At 36.4% G+C, this 20394-nt stretch overlaps 1 protein-coding gene across 2 annotated transcripts in view; it reads left to right on the plus strand.

Annotated features, from left to right (window-relative positions):
• The window catches only part of CERT1 (ceramide transporter 1), a 130877-nt gene that overhangs the window by 43913 nt on the left and 66570 nt on the right, over nucleotides 1–20394 (plus strand). The window lies entirely within an intron of this gene.

The raw sequence follows: 20394 nt of genomic DNA on the forward strand, positions 1-20394 counted from the left end.
AAATTTGTTTTTTATTTAGGGTTTGCTTCATAATGAATGCCTTTTATATGATCTGGGTAAAAGGATTTTTGAAATAACATCAGATTGTAAAATCCTAATGTTTGAAAGCTTCAGTGTTAATTTTTATTGTCATTTGTAACCATTTGGGTAAATCCTTAGTATAATCATTTGTAAATTGTTAAATTTTGGAAAATATAAAGTTTTCTAATAAACTTTGAAAAAGTCTTTCTTAAATGTATAAGCCATAGTCTTGAAATTTAAAGCTAGTTTTTGACTTCTATATGAATAATTGGTATATAGACTAAAGAAATATATTTTTAAAAATCACTGATATTAGCTAATTCAGTATTTCATGGTAAAACAAGGAATAGGGAAAGTTACAAATTCACCATGCCATTCCTGAAGAAAACTGAATTTGTTCATATACTTGTCTGTACTTGTTCATTTGGGTTTCACAGAGTTGTAGTTGAAACACCTGTTTTGGTTATTTAATAGACACAAAACATGTACACACATACACACAAGAAAAACTAGTCAGGCCTGGGATACTGCAGGTACTTTCTTCCTGATATTGATCATGCATTAGGTTTATTTCTTAATTATAAATTTTCCCAGCCTAAGGAAATCTGGCTCTCATGCTTTCCTTTTGTACTTGTTTTAACTTTAGAATTATATTACTTTAAAGCATTTTGTGAATCTTAGTTACCTTGATATTATTACTTCAGGAAATGGTGTAAAAATGGTAAACAGTTTTCTATTATTTAAAGAAAAGATGAGCCAGTAGACATGGAAGCAACCTGAATGTCTATCAGTAGATGAATGGATAAAGAAGGTGTGGTACATATTACAGTGGAATATTACTCAGCCAAAAAAGGGTGAAATATTGCCATTTCCAGCAACATGGAGGGACCTAGAGATTATCACACTAAGGGAAGAAAGTCAGATAGAGGAAGATGAGTATTGTGTGATATCACTTATATGTGAAATCTAAAAAGAAGATACAAATGAGCTTATTTAGTAATATAAAACACAGACTGAGATTCACAGATGCAGGAAACAACTTGTGACTCCTAAAGGGGAAACAGAAGGGGGAAAGATAAATTAGGAGTATGGGATTAACATATACACACCACTATATATATGATAAACAACAAGGATTTATTGTGTAGTACAGGGAGCTATATTCAGTAATTTGTAATAGCCTATAATGGAGAAGAATGTGAAGCCGTATACCTGAACTGACACAGTATTATAAACCAGCTATAGTTAAGTAAAAATTAAAGCAAATAAATAAAAGTGAGATGAGCTAGAATTCTAAAATCTCAGTACTTTGGAGCTGGGCTAACCTGAATTCTGACACTGCAGACCCTGCCTTGTATGACGTATGTGACCTTGCCTTCATCTCTTCTTAATGTGTTTAAGGGACACATGAAATAATATATGTAAGGTTACTTACCAGAGTGGCTGATGTTTTTTCCCGTTTATGACATAGTAGGAAAAGAAAGAGTTTTGAAGTCACAGATTCACTGAAATTATACCATGTTTTTTATGGATAAAGAGTTCTACATTCAGTGAGAGTTGCTAAATGTGCATTTAAAGAGTGGTCTGTTTTGTGTAGTTAGCAGGGCCAGCCCTCTTAATAATGATTAAAGGCGTTATTAAAACTAATTTTGGTATTTTTAACTGAGATGATGTTTGTTGGCTTAATTAGTTGATTTAGATTACAACACTAGTTTTTTTCCGTTTTAAATAAGCATATTTGATTTTGTTCATTCTTCATAGTGAAGCTGGTTCAGGAATCTTTGCAGGTTGTCATTTTGTTTCTTCTGTTTGTATGAAGAATGATGCATAAAGCATATATTTCTTCTATATCATTGATTTCTTTGCACCATTCAATAATGGATAGCTAGGATCGTTGAGTCTCCATCAGAGCATTGTGACTTACTCTGGGTAACAGAGTTTTGGTAAATTTAAGTTCTTAGAAATAGATTCAGCAGCAAGGTTCTAGATACAGTATATAAACTTTCCTTTCTTATCTCTAAATATAGTTTATTCATAAGGAAGGAAAAATCATTGTTATTCTTACTAATATATGTTAAATTTTAATGTAAAATGATATGTACCAATTAAACAACATATCAGTGAAGATTTAAACTGAATTTGAATTCTAAAAATAAATTGAGTTACTAAACCGACATGGGAAGGAGAAAATTCAAAAGCTATCATCAAACATAACCAGAAAAGTTTTCTCTCTTTTTTTTTTTCTTCCCATAGACTGGGAGCAGGAAGGTAGTGAGATGTTTTCGGATTCATGCTTCAAAATCACTAAAAAATATTAATGTAGAACCTAAACTTGATAATTTTACTCTTTAAGCAAGCATTCTTAGATTGATATTCAGAATCAAATCAAATTGTTAAGGTATGATGATGAGGATAGGAGGTATTGTTTATTTTGAGGGTCACCAAGTACTAATCATTGCTTTATTATACTTCATTCACTTTATTTTCTATCTACTGCCCTGAGAGATGAGGAAAATATTATTTCACAGACACGGTAACTGAGGTTTAGATTAAACTTAAGTGACTTGCCAGAGACTATACTGTGTTTTCGTAAGTAGACTCTTAGGATTCAATTTTATGTTGATTGTACTATCAGTTACCGTTGGCGGAATGTTTGAAAATAGTTCCTACAGGTTCACTTCCTGCAGGTTGGAGTGTGTTGTCTGAGTTCTGCTACCATATACATACCATATATATATACAGGATATATATATATATACACACCATATATATACAGGATATATGTGAACTCATCTTTCTGCCCATGGATTGCCATAACAGTGTTACACTGTAGTGTTTAAGCACTGGAGACTGGGGTCCGTGGCACCACCTGTCTTTGTGATGGCTGGACAGTACACTTGGAACAGTGGACCTGTCTTTTTCTTTTCTGATGTTGCCAGATGGCCCTGCCACTCCATTGCCTTTTCTTGCTGCTAGGCCTTTGTTAGGGCTTCCCTGATAGGTTTGGCTGGGGAAACTGGAGGTTTCTGTTCTTTTCTTTCCAGGAAGCTGTTATTCGTATTAAGATAACCTTTATATATCAATCAATTTCACACATACACATACATAGATACTTACATACATATCAGGAGTTCTATTTTACAGAACCTCTTCAACAAGAATAATATCGTAGAGGTGATGTTGATGATAGCAAACATTTCTGAGGATTACAGTGTGCCAGATAGAGTAATAAACACTTCATATGTTTTTTCACATTTTGCTCTCACAACCTTGTGAGATTAACATTATTGTCCTATTTTTACACATTAGGAAATTGAGACAGAGAGAGGTTAAGTAACTTGTCCAAGGTTAAACTGCCAATTAGTGAAGGGGCCAGCATTCAGACCTAGGTCTATATATGACCTGAGAACCAGAACTTCGGTCCAGCAAACACTTCTGCCATCCTATAAGTATTCACGGCAGATGTATTTTGTTGACTGAAATCTTGAGCTTTTTGAATCAGTGTTCTCATATTTTTTATATGTCCTTCATATCTCTGGTGTTTGTTTTGAACCATAAACTTCTTAAAGGCTCAGGGACACAACTTTTTTGTAGGAATCGGCAAAGCATTAGACACATATGTTTTCCAGTTGAAATAATTTACAGTATTGTAAAACATTTTATGGGGGAAATTTGTAATTTCAGGAGTTGTTTTTTCCCTTTAATCTTTACAGTTAGTGTTAGAATGATTACTGACAAAAATACACGAGGGTTCTGTGTTCTTTGTCTAGCTCTGTTGTTTTGTCCTCCTTGGTATTCATTCTGTAATAACTTGCTCAGTATAAGAAAAGTTAGTATGATTTCATGATTTAAATTTTTGCAGTATATTAGAAATTGCATAATTCAGTGTAACATTAAACAAGTAGTCCCTGTGGAAAGAAGGTATTTCTGAGGTCTTTCTTAAATTCAGGGATTCTATTTTAATATAAAATACAGAAAGGGGAATATGTATACCAAACCAGTAATTTTATTTAAAATAGTGTGCTGGCTTCATATATGTGGAATCCATTCATACTTTTCATTTCCCCTTAGGAATTGAAACAACACTAAATAAATCTTTAAAGACAAGGCTTACTTGTTTTTTTAATCTCTTAGCCATCTGCCATGCAGTCTTTGAGGTCTAATGAGTTGTTTGTGAAAATCATTTTAAAACTAAAAACTACAAATGTGATGGTAAGTTGGTTATTTTTTATTTGGATAAGTTAATATTATTTTTAGTAAAGATGTATCTAGTATTATCTAAAGGCTTCTGTGAGCACTTTCTGTATAATCAGTTAATAAAGGAATTATGATAAGCCATCTGTTGATTCTGTGATTTAAAAGAATCATAGGATTACTCCTAGACTCTTTTACAGTTGCAGTGCATGTGATTTTGAATAAACAGGGCTGCTTCTTACCATGAAAGAAATAGACTCCCCTACATCGCCACCCCATCAAAACAAGAAAACTGGCAGGAATGCTCTCCCTGCACTCGCAGATCCAAGAATCATGTTGATAAAGTTAAGTTTTCTGGCTCTGGTAAGAGTTTGTAGTAATCATGACATTGCTTTACTTCCATAAGGGAGCAGTCTTAGTAGATCCTGAAATTTTGGTGGTCATGGACCACCCATATTCCCTATATTTTGTAAATTATCTAAGACCTAAGCAGTCATAGAAAAGTATCCAATTTAGGGAGGCAGAATCCAGATAATTTTTACAGATGTTGATTTTCTGTGGTGAGAATCTACAGGCAGTTATTTTACAATTTAATGTTTGTGCCTTTGTTCCTTTGTGAAGGCTCACTAATTTATATGTAAAGCTCCATTTGATTACTTTCAGAAGAAAGGTGTATTCTTGGCCTGAGAAGTTAAAGGATTTCTGTCTGAGGAAATTAAGTGCAATTTTTTTTTTTTTTAAGGAATTGGTATATTTTACTTGAAATGGGTTATGAAAGAAGTTTCCCCACCAGAAGATTCTCATGGTTGAGCAAACCTAAATGATGCCCAAGACTCACTTTAAAGATCTTTTAAAAGTAGTATTGCTCTTTGCCATAATGAGTTTTCTTTTTCCTATGGTATGTCTGGGTCAGTTTGATCTTAGTGCTTTTTCTCTACTTCTAAAAGAAACAATTTCTGCTTACATGACATCTTAATTGCTTTTATCTTAAATTTGACATAAATTTATTAGAAAACTATTTTTAGCTAGGTGGCAGAATATACCTGTTTTCTTTTTAGCAATTTTTAAACATCAGAGTCATATAAAGTCATCCCATTTGTTTGTTGTGGAATCTTAGTTCCCCAACCAGGTATCGAACCTATGCCTGTGGCAACGGAAGCTCGGAGTCTTTACTACTAGACTGCCAGGGAAGTCCTCTGTCTTTTTTAATCAACTATAATATTGGAGAAATTTCTTAACAGGTACTAGAGGCTCATTCTATACTTGTCTGCTTTATAAATGATTATCATGTAAACTTAGCTTTGCATTTTGAATGTGATTAAATTGATGAAGGTTTAAGAATGCAAATAAAACTTTTACAACAGCTATTTTTTAGTGTATACTGTATGTAAGTAATTTATGGGCTCAGTGGATTAGAACCAATTTTTCTTTTACCTTATTTGCATCACATCACAGTGATGAAAGGAAGAAGATGGAATCAAATTTTACTTTTCCTTTATATTTAGGAGTTCTAATTGTGCTCGGTCGCTTCAGTCGTGTCCAACTCTGCACTTCCATGGACTACAGCCCACCAGGTTCTTCTGTCCATGGGATTTTCCAAGCAGGAATACAGGAGTGGGATGCCATTTCCTTCTCCAGGGGATCGTCCCAACCCAGGGATCGAACCTGTGTCTCTTTTGTCTTCTGCATTGGCAGGCAGGTTCTTTATTACCACTAGTACCACCTGGAAGCCCTTTAATTGTTGAGGGACGTGCACACCTAGTACTAGCTGCTGGAGTAGTCAGGGCTTTGCCATTTTCTCAGATAAGCTGTAGAAAACCCCAAGTAGGTAGTATAACAACTGAACTTTATTAACCAGCATTTATTAAATGTCTGGATGTTTCTCTCCTTAAAATGAGGAATTTGGTTGATTCTAACAGTGGGAGTTACTCGCTAGATTGCTTGTAATAATCCATCAGTTCAGTTCCGTCACTCAGTTGTGTCCGACTCTTTGCAACCCCATGGACTGCAGCACGCCAGGCCTCTCTGTCCATCACCAACTCCCAAAGCTTGTTCAAACTCATGTCCATTGAGTCAGTGATGCCATCCAACCATCTCATCCTCTGTTGTCCCCTTCTCCTTCATTATGGATTATTGTCTTTTCCCATGGACAGTATGAAAAGGCAGTAGTCCATAATGGTTAGTAAAATATTTTAACACTTAAATATAGATAATGTCTAACTATCATGATTTTTAAGGTTAGTGAAATCAAGGAAGAAAACAAGATACTAACTCTCTTTAATATTCTTAGTGTTTTAGAATAAAAATACTTATATCAAAGGCTTTTAAAATAACTTTAAAAATTTCTGTTGCCTGCAATTTTGTTGTGGTCAAAACCTGAATTCACCTAAATTCATCTTCACTTTGTGCTTCCATATGTTGCCTAAATACTTAATGAAGTTTATAATCTTAAAAAGAGGGAATAAATGTCATTAATTTGTAGTTTTCAGCCAGGTTCTTTTATCTAGGAACGTGTTTATCTTTTACCAGTAATTAAAGGAAGAATCAGGATTTTACAAGAACAGTGAACCAAGAAGATATTTAGGTAGCTAATCTTATTAACCATGTGGCCAGTTGAGAAATAACTTGAAAACGTTTTATGTCAGAAAGGCATGGAGGGTCTTACAAATTAATGAGAAAAGCATACACAGTGCAATTGAAAAAAAAAAGGCCAAGAGACTTGATCTGGTACTTGATAAAGAACATATCCAAATGGGTAATGAGCATATGAAAAGGTAGTCAACAGTCAATGCCATTAGATGTCAGGGAGCGCAGTGATACCACCATATGCCTGAGTAGCTTAAAAAATAAAAGATTTAATACCAAACGTTGATGAGGATGGCATGCAACAGATATAGACTGGTAAAACAATTTTGTACTATCTTCTAAAGCTGAGCATAGTGGTTTCATCACTTAAGTTGTGTCTGACACTTTGTGACCCCATGAACTGTTACAGCTCAACAAGCTCCTCTGTCCATGGGATTTCCCAGGCAAGAAGACTGGAGTGAGTTGTCATGATCAGGTGAATATTGAAAATTTGAAAAGGTTTTACAAGTATTGATGTCATCAGTTCAGTTCAGTTGTTCAATCATGTCACACTCTTTGCGACCCCATGGACTGCAGCACACCAGGCTTCCCTGTCTATCACCAGCTCCCGGAGTTGACTCAAATTCATGTCCATCATCTCGGTGATGCCATTCAAACATCTCATCCTCTGTCGTCCGCTTCTCCTGCCTTCACTCTTTCCCAGCATCATGGTCTTCTCCAGTGAGTTGGTTCTTTGCATCAGGGGGCCAAAGTAATGGAGTTTCAGCTTTAGCATCAGTCATTCCAATGAATATTCAGGACTGATTTCCTTTAGGATTGGCTGGTTGGATCTCCTTGCAGTCCGAGGGACACCCAAGAGTTTTTTCCAACACCACAGTTCAAAAGCATCAATTCTTCAGTGCTCAGCTTTCTTTATAGTCCTACTCTCACATCCATACATGGCTACTGGAAAAACCATAACTTTGACTAGATGGACCTTTGTTAGCAAAGTAAAGTCTTTGCTTTTTAGCATGCTGTCTAGGTTGGTCATAGCTTTTCTTCCAAGGACAAAGCGTCTTTTAATTTCATGGCTGCAATCACCATCTGCAGTGATTTTGGAGCCCCCCAAAATAAAATCTATCACAGTTTCCATTGTTTCCCCATCTATTTCCCATGAAGTGATGGTACTGGATGCCATGATCTTAGTTTTCTGAATATTGAGTTTTAAGCCAGCTTTTTCATTGTTCTCTCTCTTTCACTTTCATCAAGAGACTCTTTAGTTCCTCTTCACTTTCTGCCATAAGGGTGGTGTCATCTGCATATCTGAGGTTATTGATATTTCTCCCAGCAGTCTTGATTCCAGCTTGTGCTTCATCCAGCCTAGCATTTCACATGATGCATTCTGCGTGGAAGTTAAATAAGCAGGGTGACAGTATACAGCCTTGACGTACTCCTTTCCCCATTTGGAACCAGTCTGTTGTTCCATGTCCAGTTCTAACTCTTGCTTCCTGATCTGCATACAGATTTCTCAGGAGGCAGGTCAGAGGTCAGGTATTCCCATCTCTTGAAGAATGTTCCACAGTTTGTTATGATCCACACAGTCAATGGCTTTGGTGTAGTCAATAAAGCAGAAGTAGATGTTTTTCTGGAAATCTCTTGCTTTTTTGATGATCCACCAGATGTTGGTAATTTGATCTTTGGTTCCTCTGCTTTTTCTAAATCAGCCTCAACATCTGGAAGTTCACAGTTCATGTAATGTTAAGGCCTGCTTGAAGAATTTTGAGCATTACTTTCCCAGTGTGTGAGTTGAGTGCAGTTGTGCGGTAGTTTGAACATTCTTTGGCATTGCCTTTCTTTGGGATTGGAATGAAAACTGACCTTTTCCTGTCCTGTGCCCACTGCTGAGTTTTCCAAATTTGCTGGCATATTGAGTATAGCACTTTCACAACATCATCTTTGAAGATTTGAAATAGCTTAACTGGAATTTCATCAGCTCTCTTCATAGTTATGCTTCCTAAGGCCCACTTGACTTAACACCATCGTGGTTATCTGGGTCATGAAGATCCTTTTTGTATAGTTCTGTGTATTCTTGCCACCTCTTCTTAATATCTTCTCCTTCTATTAGGTCTATACCATTTCTTTCCTTTATTGTGCTCATTTTTGTATGAAATGTTCCCTTGGTATCTCTAATTTTCTTGAAGATTTATAGAGTTTACCAAACTTGCATGTTGTTGTAATGCTTACCACATACTTGCTACTAATAATTCAGGTAAATATTACTAGATTTTTAGCTGATTCCTTGTATCTTTTTTAGTCTGTAAATTGCTTGCAAAATGTTTCTTTAGATAAGAAAGATGAGGAGGGAAAAGGACAGTTGATCTGGAATTGAATAAAGGTTCCATATTGCTAGTTTTAGAAAATATTAAAGATAAATGAAGCTTTGTACTATTAAAGTCCTTGTTTGTTTGTTTGTTTGTTTTTAAAACAGTGTTCAGTGTTGTATTTGAATTTTTATTTAATCAGGAGGGAAGATTCTGACAGTCATCCGGCAGATGTGATTCTGCTTTTGCTCTATCTGATATGGAAACGTGGTGGTGGGTGGCATGGCTTATGCATATTGACAGCAGTGGAAACTATTTTCTCATTTTACTTGCTGAGTATACCGAACATTCACTGGAAGAAAATGTTTCTTAAAAAATCACGGTACATAAAACTGTTCTTTTTCATCAAACATGCCTTTTTACCAAATACCTTACACACAGTTTTGCTTCCATTGTCTTAATTGTATGATAGATATCTGGGCTTCTGTGGTATTGAGGTATGAAAGACAGCATTGTGTTAAGAATCATAAGAAAATGTTGCAAAGTAGATGAATGTTCTTTAAGTTAAAATGTTATCCTCAAAAAACAAATACTCTCATTTTTCAGTCGTATAACAAGTTCACGTTCTTGGCAGACAAGTTGTGGTCACTGGCAGAAATACGTGTATGTCAGTGTTTATTTCCTAGTCCTTCGTTCTCCTCAGTAGCAACCCCCTTGATCTGTAGAAGGATAGACTGTAACTAGCCAGTGTTATCATTTAATCCTGTGGGAAGTCTTTCAGTGTAGGTATTATTCCCATTTTGCATAAAAGTGAGATTGAACATATTATGAGAACATTGATTAGTGAGTGGTAACATTATTCCAGGAACCACAACCTCGATTGTTTGTAATACACCCCCCTTTGTAGTTAATTCCAGCTTTTTTCTCATGGGTGCATCAGTCAGTTCAGTTCAGTCGCTCAGTTGTGTCCGACTCTTTGCGACCCCATGAATCGCAGCACTCTAGGCCTCCCTGTCCATCACCATCTCCCGGAGTTCACTCAAACTCACGTCCATCAAGTCGGTGATGCCATCCAGCCATCTCATCCTCTGTCGTCCCCTTCTCTCCTGCCCCCAATCCCTCCCAGCATCAGAGTCTTTTCCAATGAGTCAACTCTTCGCATGAGGTGACCAAAGTACTGGAGTTTCAGCTTTAGCATCATTCCTTCCAAAGAACACTCAGGGCTGATCTCCTTTAGAATGGACTGGTTGGATCTCCTTGCAATCCAAGGGACTCTCAAGAGTCTTCTTCAACACCACAGTTCAAAAGCATCAATTCTTCGGCACTCAGCTTTCTTCACAGTCCAACTCTCACATCCATACATATCCACAGGAAAAACCATAGCCTTGACTAGATGGACCTTTGTTGGCAAAGTAATGTCTCTGCTTTTGAATATGCTATCTAGGTTGGTCATAACCTTCCTTCCAAGGAGTAAGCGTCTTTAATTTCATGGCTGCTGTCACCATCTGCAGTGATTTTGGAGCCCAGAAAAATAAAATCTGACACTGTTTCCCCATCTATTTCCCATGAAGCGATGGGACCAGATGCCATGATCTTCATTTTCTGAATGTTGAGCTTTAAGCCAATTTTTTCACTCTCCTCTTTCACTTTCATCAAGAGGCTTTTCAGTTCCTCTTCACTTTCTGCCATAAGGGTGGTGTCATCTGCATATCTGAGGTTATTGATATTTCTCCTGGCAATCTTGATTCCAGCTTGTGCTTCTTCCCAGCCCAGCGTTTCTCATGATGTACTCTGCATAGAAGTGCATAGGTGAATACTAAGAAATAAATCATCAATCTCCTTAAAAAAAGAATCTTCTCCATACACTTAGATCTAAAAATTCTTAAGTCTTTTAAAACCATTTCTGCAAATAGGTATTGATCAGATTTCATTGGTTCCCCTTCCCCTGGGTTTTTAAAAGTAACTTTTATTAATTATAAGAAAAAAGTTACAAAATTCCCATCAGTCTTACAAGCAAGACAGTTCTTCATTTTGGTATATTTCCTTCTTATTCTCTGTACATTTTGCCCCTACAACTTTATGGAAATAACAAAGTTTATATCCTGTTGTTGATTTTTTAACTCTTAACATCATTTTCTCCTTAAAACACAACTTCATTAATATTTCATTACATTTAAATTTTGGTACTCATGTGCTTATTCTTAGGCCTTTAGATTGTTTCAATTATTTTTTGCAGTTAGTAGTTACTCCCTTCCTACATAAAGTATTTGTCTGTGATTTGTGTCCTCATAAAGGATTCTCAGAAGTAGGAGCACTCTACCTAAGGGTATTAGCACTCTTCTTATATGCTGTCAGGGTATTTCCGAGACTGGCGCTCATTCTGTCTACAAAACGTGTACATCTTCCTTTCTCAGCTCTGCGTCTCTGCCAGCTTCATTAATGTCTAACCATTTCTAAGTGAGATGAATGAAACATGTGTTCTGTAACTTCATTTTCTGTGTTTATTTTTGTAGAGGTAATACATGATTACTGTAAATAATTCAAACAATACAGCCAATACTGAAAACTATATAAAAGAAATTGAAAATTCTGGCCACATAGAAATGACCACTCTTCATCTTTGGTAAAGATTTCTTCCAGATAATTTCTTTGCATGTATACCTTAGAGTTTTACATAAATGATTCCATACTACTATGTAGCTTTTCCTTCACTCAGCAGTAAGTTACAAGGATCTTTTTGTGTTTGAAATAGATTTCGTTCCTCCCTTACTCCCTGAGAAAAGAATGCATGTCTTTTGGAGAAAAGTTTGGTTTGGGATCAAAGCCCCAGAATAATTAAGCATGTTCGTTTGCTGACCATTGTTTTATGTGCGTGCATTTCTTTCAGGATCCTTGCAGGGAAGAATTAATAGTTCAGGTCCCCTGGCCAAATACCATCTTAACATTTCAACAGTCCTGCGACTACTACTCAGAGAAGGCAGTGGCAATCCACTCCAGTACTCTTGCCTGGAAAATCCCATGGATGGAGGGGCCTGGTGGGCTGCAGTCCATGGGGTTGCTAAGAGTCGGGCATGACTGAGTGACTTCACTTTCACTTTTCAGTTTCATGCATTGGAGAAGGAAATGGCAACCCAGTCCAGTGTTCTGGCCTGGAGAATCCCAGGGACGGGGGAGCCTGTTGGGCTGCCATCTATGCGGTTGCACAGTTGGACATGACTGGAGTGACTTAGCAACAGCAGCAGAAAATACTACTTAGACATATCAACCCTGTTTTTTCCCTTATTGGGACATTTAAAGGAGTCTTAAAAAGTAGCATTAATTATTTTGCCACTCTCATCTCTGTGCAGTTAAATAAAAAGAATGTAATTATGACCTTTTTACTTTATACCTGTGAAACTTCCTTCTAAAAGCAAATACACGTTGGCCCCCTTTTCTAGGGCAAATCATAAATTAAGAAAGTTAGTGAGCAGTGCTGGTATTTTGTTACATCTGCTGCTGGCTTCTTTTTAAATTTATTTTCCTCTGTAAAAGTGTTTCTCGAGTAGAGATATAAAGGAATATCCTGATTTTGTGGAAAGGTGAAGAAGCAATGGTAGCTAATACTTACTAAGCACTTACAATGTAACATAAATATTACAAAGTATTGTTAAAGATTTCTTCACTGTAAAGCACATTTCTTATATCCTTGTCTACTTCTTCAAGTTCCACTATTTCAAAACAGGTATTTCCCTACAAAAAACAGAGGCTAGGACAAAAGACTTTGTTACAGCAATATTGACTAAACACATTTTAAATAATAGATAATAAATGAATAGGGAGGCTGACATAGTTTAGTTTAATTGTACTTCTGCCTCTAACAGGGACTTATAAGCAGTGTATGAACTTGATCGAAGGAGAAATATGAGCCAAATAGGATTTAAAACAGAAAGTGAAGTATCAGATGTCTGTTTTTAAAGTACCCCCCCTGGCTACAGTAGAAAAGATTTCAAGAGGAACTAGACTAAAAGTAGTTAGAAATATGGAGGATTTATCCAAATGAGATACTAGGTGACCACAGTCGGAAAACAGCTGTGGGAAATGGCAGTGGGAAAATAGTGAAATGGACAGATTTAAAAGAAGTAGAAGCAAAATCTCTGGATGTTGAGGTAGTACAGTAATGATTAACATCATGGGCTCTTGAATCTGGAATTAAATCCTGGCTCCCTTACTTACCAGTTGTGTAACTCATCACATAAAATCACCTACCAAATGGGTTAATATTAGTACCCATTTGACTTAGGCTTTTAAAAGGATTAAATGAGATAATTCACTTAGGCCTGGCACAAAGTAAGTATCCTAAGTATTAGCTTTTACTGTTGGTATTGGTGCTATAATTTATCCAGCTTGGCTCTGTGGGATTTATATATAAAATATCCATGCAAAATTGTGCAACTCTTTCATCAGCCCTCCTCTCAAGGCAAAAGAAGAAAGATCTCTTTTATCCTTTAGTACTTGTTTTCTAAAGCTAGAGTGGAAATATTGTTAAACAACTTGCCTTTATACAGCCTCATTTGATTTATCTGTTATTTCTTATCTCCATTTTAATGTCATGAAGAAAAAACAGCTGGGCTTCTAGACTCCCTACAAGGGGAAGGATTTGAAAAAAAGATAATGACTGAATTTCAGTGTCAAAGTTAGTTTATTTGGAATCATCTTTTGTGACACAGATTGAGTTCTTAAAAAGCTTTTGGTGGACTTCACTGGTGGCGCAGTGGGTTGGAATCGACCTGGCCAGTTGCAGGGGACACGGGTTTGATCCCTGGTCCAGGAAGACTCTACATGCCACTAAGCAGCTAAGCCTGTGCACCATGACTCCTGAGCCCCTTCCTGCTGCAACTCCTGAAGCCCATATGCCCCAGAGCCTGTTTTCCGCGACAAGAAACACCCATGCACTGCAATGAAGAGTGGCCCCCATGCTCTGTGACTTGAAAAGGCCTGTGCACAGCAACGAAGACCTAGTGCAACCAAAAATCAGTTAATTAATAAATGTTTTAAAATTCCCATTAAAGAAAGCTTTTGGTGCAGAGGATATACTTGGTAGCTTTCTGAGAAGTCTAATTTCCCATCCAGATTAAACAATATATGTATTATTATAAGTACAAGAGAGGAATGCTGAAATCAAGGAGAGTGGGCACTGCTGTTGTTACTCTCTACTTCCGTAGTATCATATTGTATTTGGGCACTGTTGTAGTTCTTTGGATTATGGTAGGCAGTGTCTTATTTTCTTTTACCCCTCTAGCCTTCTTTTAATACTTAAATAGGATGTGGAGTAAGGCCTTAGTTAACCCTGCCAGCCTTACCTCACTACAACACTACTTACTTAGATACTTCTGTAAATGAGGGCCTATCTCATGCTTATTAGAAGAAAATGAAAAATGAGTAACCAGGTTCCATAAATGACCTTCAAATGAGGTATTTTATTTGATAATTGGTTATTTATTTATTCTTTAATTGAAGGATAATTGCTTTACATAGTCGTGTTGTTTTCTGTCAAACCTCAACATGAATGAACCATAGGTATACATATGTCCCCTCCCTTTTGAACCTCCCTCCCATCTCCTGCCCCATCCTACCCCTCTAGGTTGATGCAGAACCCCTCTTTGAGTTTCCTGAGACATGCAGCAAATTCCCGTTGGCTATGTTACATATGGTAATGTAAGTTTCCATGTTAACTCTCTTCATACATCTCACCCTCTCCCCATGTCCGTAAGTCTGCTCTCTCTGTCTCTTTCTCAATTGCTGCCCTGCAAATAAATTCTTCAGTAACATTTTTCTAGATTTCATATATTTGTATTAGTATATGATATTATTTTTCTCTTTCTGACTTACTTCATTCTGTATAATAGGCTCTAGGTTCATTCACTTCATTAGAACTGACTGAAATGTGTTCCTTTTTATGGTTGAGTAATACTCCATTGTATATATGTACCACAACTTCTTTATCCATTCATCGGTTGAGATAGTGGTTTTTCAGTTATGATAGAATGACTAGGAAGCATTCCACTGTGATTTGAGAAAAATATCTTGAGAGTAAGCAAATATATTCTGTTCATTTAGCCATATTGCTGCTGGGTTCTAGGCAGTCGGAAATGGATGAAATCTTCTTTAATACAATTTTTTAAAATGTATTTTAAATTTTCTTTGATATATGAGATAATGCAATTTTCTGGAAATCATTGTAGGTTCAACCCTTCCTTATCTGATACATTGTTAGTGTCAGTTTTCTGAATAAATTGTGTTATGTTTTATCTTTCCAGCTGGTTCAACCCCTTTGTTGAACATTTGGGCCTCCACTGGATATGTACATTTTTAGCCTAAGCTTTGGTGTTTTTGGCTTGATATAGCGAAGTGTAGTTCTAGACTAGCCGTATCGTTTTAAAGTTAAGAAAAATAAGCTCAGGAAGTGACGACTGACTGGCCTTGCTGTCTCGTTTGACAGTGACAGTCAAGCCTGTGTCCTCCCTGTTGCTGTGTTCTTTGCACTTCAGAGGCTAGTGCTTCTGAAGAGGGATCCACACACATGTGAAAGGTGGGACAGATTTTTAATGTGAGTGTGAAACTACCAAATTTTATTACAGCAAATATTGATAATTTGTTTACCTAGAATCACAAACAAAACTACTGCCATTGCAACTTACTATGATGCTGTAAGCCATAATCCTGTTGATTACATTGCTCTCTTGGCCATGGTGTCTTGCTTCTCATGTGGTTTGCTTTAAAATGATATTGAAAGTAGATGTGTGGATACTTGCAACATGGCAGGTATATTTGGTTTTATTAACAGTTTTAGAGTTTCAGTTTCTGGAAAATGCTCCCTTGTCCTTATGTTAACATTCAGTCTTACTTCTCTTTTCTCTTTTCGCATAATTAAAATGGAAAGGGATAATGTCAGGGATAGACCTATGCCACTAAACAGAGAATTCTTGACACCATGAGAAAGTTCATTTCTTTCTCAGTTTCTTTGGTATGCTTCTTCCTGGAGAGTATTATTAGGAAAAGGAATAAGCTTTTCAGAAGGCAAGTGCTATGAAAAAATGAACCAGCTTTTTTCTTGTATTTTATACCACTGTTTTCAGAGTGTAGATGGGCTGATGAACAGACTGTGCAAAATGAGAATAGATGTTTGTCTCCTGTGTGAATGAGCCAAACTAATGTGCCATGTGGCATGTCGTGTGGATGTGGGGTATCTTAGTTCCCCAACCAGGGATCGAACCTGCACTCCGTGTATATCTTAACCAGTGGACTGCCAGGGAAGTCCCTAGAGTTCTCTTTTCAAATTAGTTCTTAGGCATTTCTGGTCCTTTTTAAAACTTAACTTTGAACTATATGATTTAATGTATTGTGATCTTCAGTGTTCTTAAAAAATCAAGATACAGAAGGTAAAGGTACAAGTAAGGGATTTAGTGTGAAGGTTACTGTCGTACTTTGTCCAGTAGTAACCTTTGTATCAGTTTTCCAAGTGTACTGCTTGGAAAGTGCTGCTGACCCCCTCTGGTGGCCAAAAGATTATGCTTTTTCCTCCCCCTAAAATAAGGAGGAGTATTATAATAAAAAAGTGTGGTCTCATTACTCTAATATTTAAAAGAACCCCACCTTGTACTATATAGGACACGTTCAGTAAGTATCTCATTGAACCAAAATGGCATTTTATATTTATATAAAACACATTGATGAATACTGCTTACAAAACAGATATCCCATCATGGTTTTTTTGTGTGAAGGAATCTTAAAGCATAGATGTTAAAAGGGGGAAATATTCCTATAGTGACTGCATTTGAATTCTGCATTATTAATTTTAGATGGAAATCGATGTTTTAAAAAATACTATTTTGGTGATTAGAGGTTGTAAATAAGTTCCACTTTTTTTCCTGTGGAAAAGCGGGATTGAGAAAAAGAGCTATGTACCTTTAATGTATTATCCCTAAAATTGTACCAGTGAAATTTTGAAAGCATGTTACAATTTTTAAGAACATTTAACAGTGTGTATCCATTGTGACCATAAAGAAATTTCTTCCCATTTTCCTCACCCCACCTTCAAAACACAGATGATAAATTCAGGATGAGTATTGTTGCCTTCAAGGTGAACATCTTAGAAAGCCCAAATAGATGTCAACAACATTGCAACTTTTCAGAACAGTTTTATATCTTTTAGATTAATTTTTAGCCCCTGTGACAAAATGTTTCTAAAATATTGATATCCCTAGGGGCCCTCCCTGGTGATCCAGTGACATTGTCTCCCAGCGCAGGGGGCCTGGCGTCAGTCGATCCCTGGTCAGGGAGCTAGATCTCACATGCAGTGCAGAGTGTGCATGCGGCAGCCAAAAAAGAGAAAGATCCTCCGTGCCGCAGATAAAGCTCAGCGTAGCCAACTGAATAAGTAAATAATAAAATTTTTAATTATTGCAAATAAAAGGAAAATATTGATAGCTTTGATAGATTTCTGAGAGAAATCCAGTACCAAATCAAGGCATGTCATGTGAATAGGGAAGGCGGTCAAGCTTAATTACACAGTTTGTAGCTATTCCTTTTGTAAGACCGTTTTAAAATTTTTATTCTGCAACTCCCCAAAATGATTTTAGATAGCTCCATTTTGTGGCTGTATCATAAAATTACTCTCAATATTATAATAGTACCTAGGAATCTTTGGTGCAGTGACAGCATTGTTGCCAGAATGATAGGCGTTTCCAGAATGACTCATTTTTAAACAGGGGTGATTCATTTGTATGTTCATGTACATATTTGTTAAGCACTTAGATTATTTTTAAAGTTGTCCCAGTGCAGTTACTGACATAGAATGGCAAATGAACCCCCATTATTTAAACTGAATAAAATGAAATTGATATTCATGAGTATGCTATATTTTTTCCCTTAGAATGATATATATAATTTATAATACAGTTTATTTAAGTGAAACTTTGTTGGAAATAGAAACACGGTTATTCTAAATGCTCAGACTCAACATTCATTCACTATCCATTACTTAAAATGTACAGCACATTATTGCTATAGTAGAGTCTTTGTTCTGTCATGCCTTTGTTGTAAGGAGATATTACTGTCTTGAAATAGTGGAACCTGAAGAAACAGACAAGAATATAAGAAGTATCTTTTAGAGTCAAAAAATGTTTAGTAAAGCTTTGTAGTGTTTGTATTTTGTTTCAAGATCTTAAAGTTTTGACTTACTCTGTTTAGGACTCATTGATAAAAAGCATGTAAATGGAGAGGGCAGATTCATTTGGATTTGAATTTCAAATTGTTTGGTTCTAAATATTTTGTTTTTAAATAAAATTTTGATTGAAAATTATGAGTTTTATATTTAAATGGACAGTTTTAATTAATTACTGGTTAGAAATGAATGACATACAAGTATCTGAGATAAGTGACTTCTGAAGTGCTTTATATTTTTAGTCCATTACATTTAATAAATAGTCCATTAAATCTATTTAGTCCAATAGATTTTTCTTATGTTTAATTCCAGTCTTCTATATTTAAATCTATGAAAAACTTTACCAAAACAGTACAACAGTTAAAAGGTAGAAACACTGCACTCAGAAAGTTAGTATTCCTATCAGATGGGAAACAGAAACTAGAGCCACAAGAAACCTAGGTCAGTGCCTTTGTTCTAGGACGTTATTTGATTTTAAAAAGTCTTATTTTTTTTAATGAATTATGATTTCTGTAATTAGAATTCTCTTTTATTGGGATTCTGTTATACTGAAACAAGCTTACCTTTTTTTTCTTTAGCTATTTTATTGAGATACAATTTATAAAATGTATCAATGTAACTGGACACTTTGAGTTTTGACAGCTGTAATGTATTCCCACCAAAATATGTCTTTGTAGTTAGTGTCCCCACTGTACCCTGGCCTGCTTTTCCCATGAACTATAGCTTTGTCTTTTTTAAAAAGTCAGTTTTCTTGAGGTAGCTTATATACAATGCATGTACTTAATCCTTTCATTAATAGTTTCCCTGGCACCAAGATGCTTACTTTGTAATTTCTACCTCGTTACTAAAATACTGCTTTGCTTTGAAATAGGGAGTGGTGTAGGGTGATACAAGTCTTGGAGAAGAGCTTTGATTCCATCTAGTCATAACTTTATGGAGTGCAGGAGGAGAAGAAGGTGACAGAGGATGAGTGGTTGAATGCCATCATCAACTCAATGGACATGAATTTAAGCAAACTCTGGGAGATAGCAAAGGACAGGGTAGCCTGGTGTGCTGTAGTCCATGGGGTCACAAAGAGTTGGACACGACTGAGTAGCTGAACAACATAAGTGTATGTGTAATTTGTTAGTAAATTCACAGTTAAGAATATATTGCAGTACCTTTTATAGCTAGAATGTTTTATGAACAATCATCATTAAAGTATGACAACTTTATTTTGAATCTTTAACAACCAGTATGTGCTGGAAGCTTGGAGTTTGGGAAGCATACGTTAGGTATGATGCTAAAAATAATTAGGTGGTATTTTACTTCTTAAGTTTATGACTAGGATTAAAATTATGTACAGTACTTCTGAAATCTACAGTAGAAAGTAATCAGAGACTTTAAATACTTGAACAGGTTTTAGGTACTTGAAACTTATTTTTTTCAAATGTTCAATTCCTTTGTCTATATTTTTGAAAAGTGAAAATTAGTAGCTCAGCCGTGTCCAACTCTCTGCGATCCCATGGACTGTATGTAGCCCGCCAGGCTCCTCTGTCCAGGGAATTCTCCAGGCAAAAGAGTACTGAAGTGTGTTGCTATTTTCTTCTCCAGGGGATCTTCCTGACCCAGGGATCGAACTCAGGTCTCCTGCATTGCAGGCAGATTCTTTATGATTTGAGCCACAAGGGAAGTACTGCATTTTCCTAGGGAGGATGAGATACAAAATTGATACTCTTAAGCAGGGGTCTCCAACCTTTTTGGCACCAGGGGCCTGCCGGGAGCCAGCGTGAGGAATTCCACCCGTGACAAGGTCATGCGGCAGAGCTCTGATGGCAAGGCTAATCAGACCTCAGGTTTTCCCCCTGGAATTTCCTGAGCATCCACCCCCCAAAAAATAAGAATCTGCCTGCTTTTCCACTCTTCTGACATTCTCTGGAAAAAGTCAATTCAGGGCTTTAGTCTTCTGCATTTGAAAGGGTGTTTCAATCCAAAAACCCCTCTGATGGCTTTCTAGCCTGCCTGCAGGACAGGCTGCGCATGTGATTGTTTGAGGCCTCCTGACCGCAGGAGGCACAGGAAGCTTAAAACATCCTAGGAATGTAGGGGCTT

The sequence above is a fragment of the Capricornis sumatraensis genome, chromosome 2 (genome assembly GCF_032405125.1).
Source record: "Capricornis sumatraensis isolate serow.1 chromosome 2, serow.2, whole genome shotgun sequence".
In the NCBI taxonomy this organism is placed as follows: domain Eukaryota; kingdom Metazoa; phylum Chordata; class Mammalia; order Artiodactyla; family Bovidae; genus Capricornis; species Capricornis sumatraensis.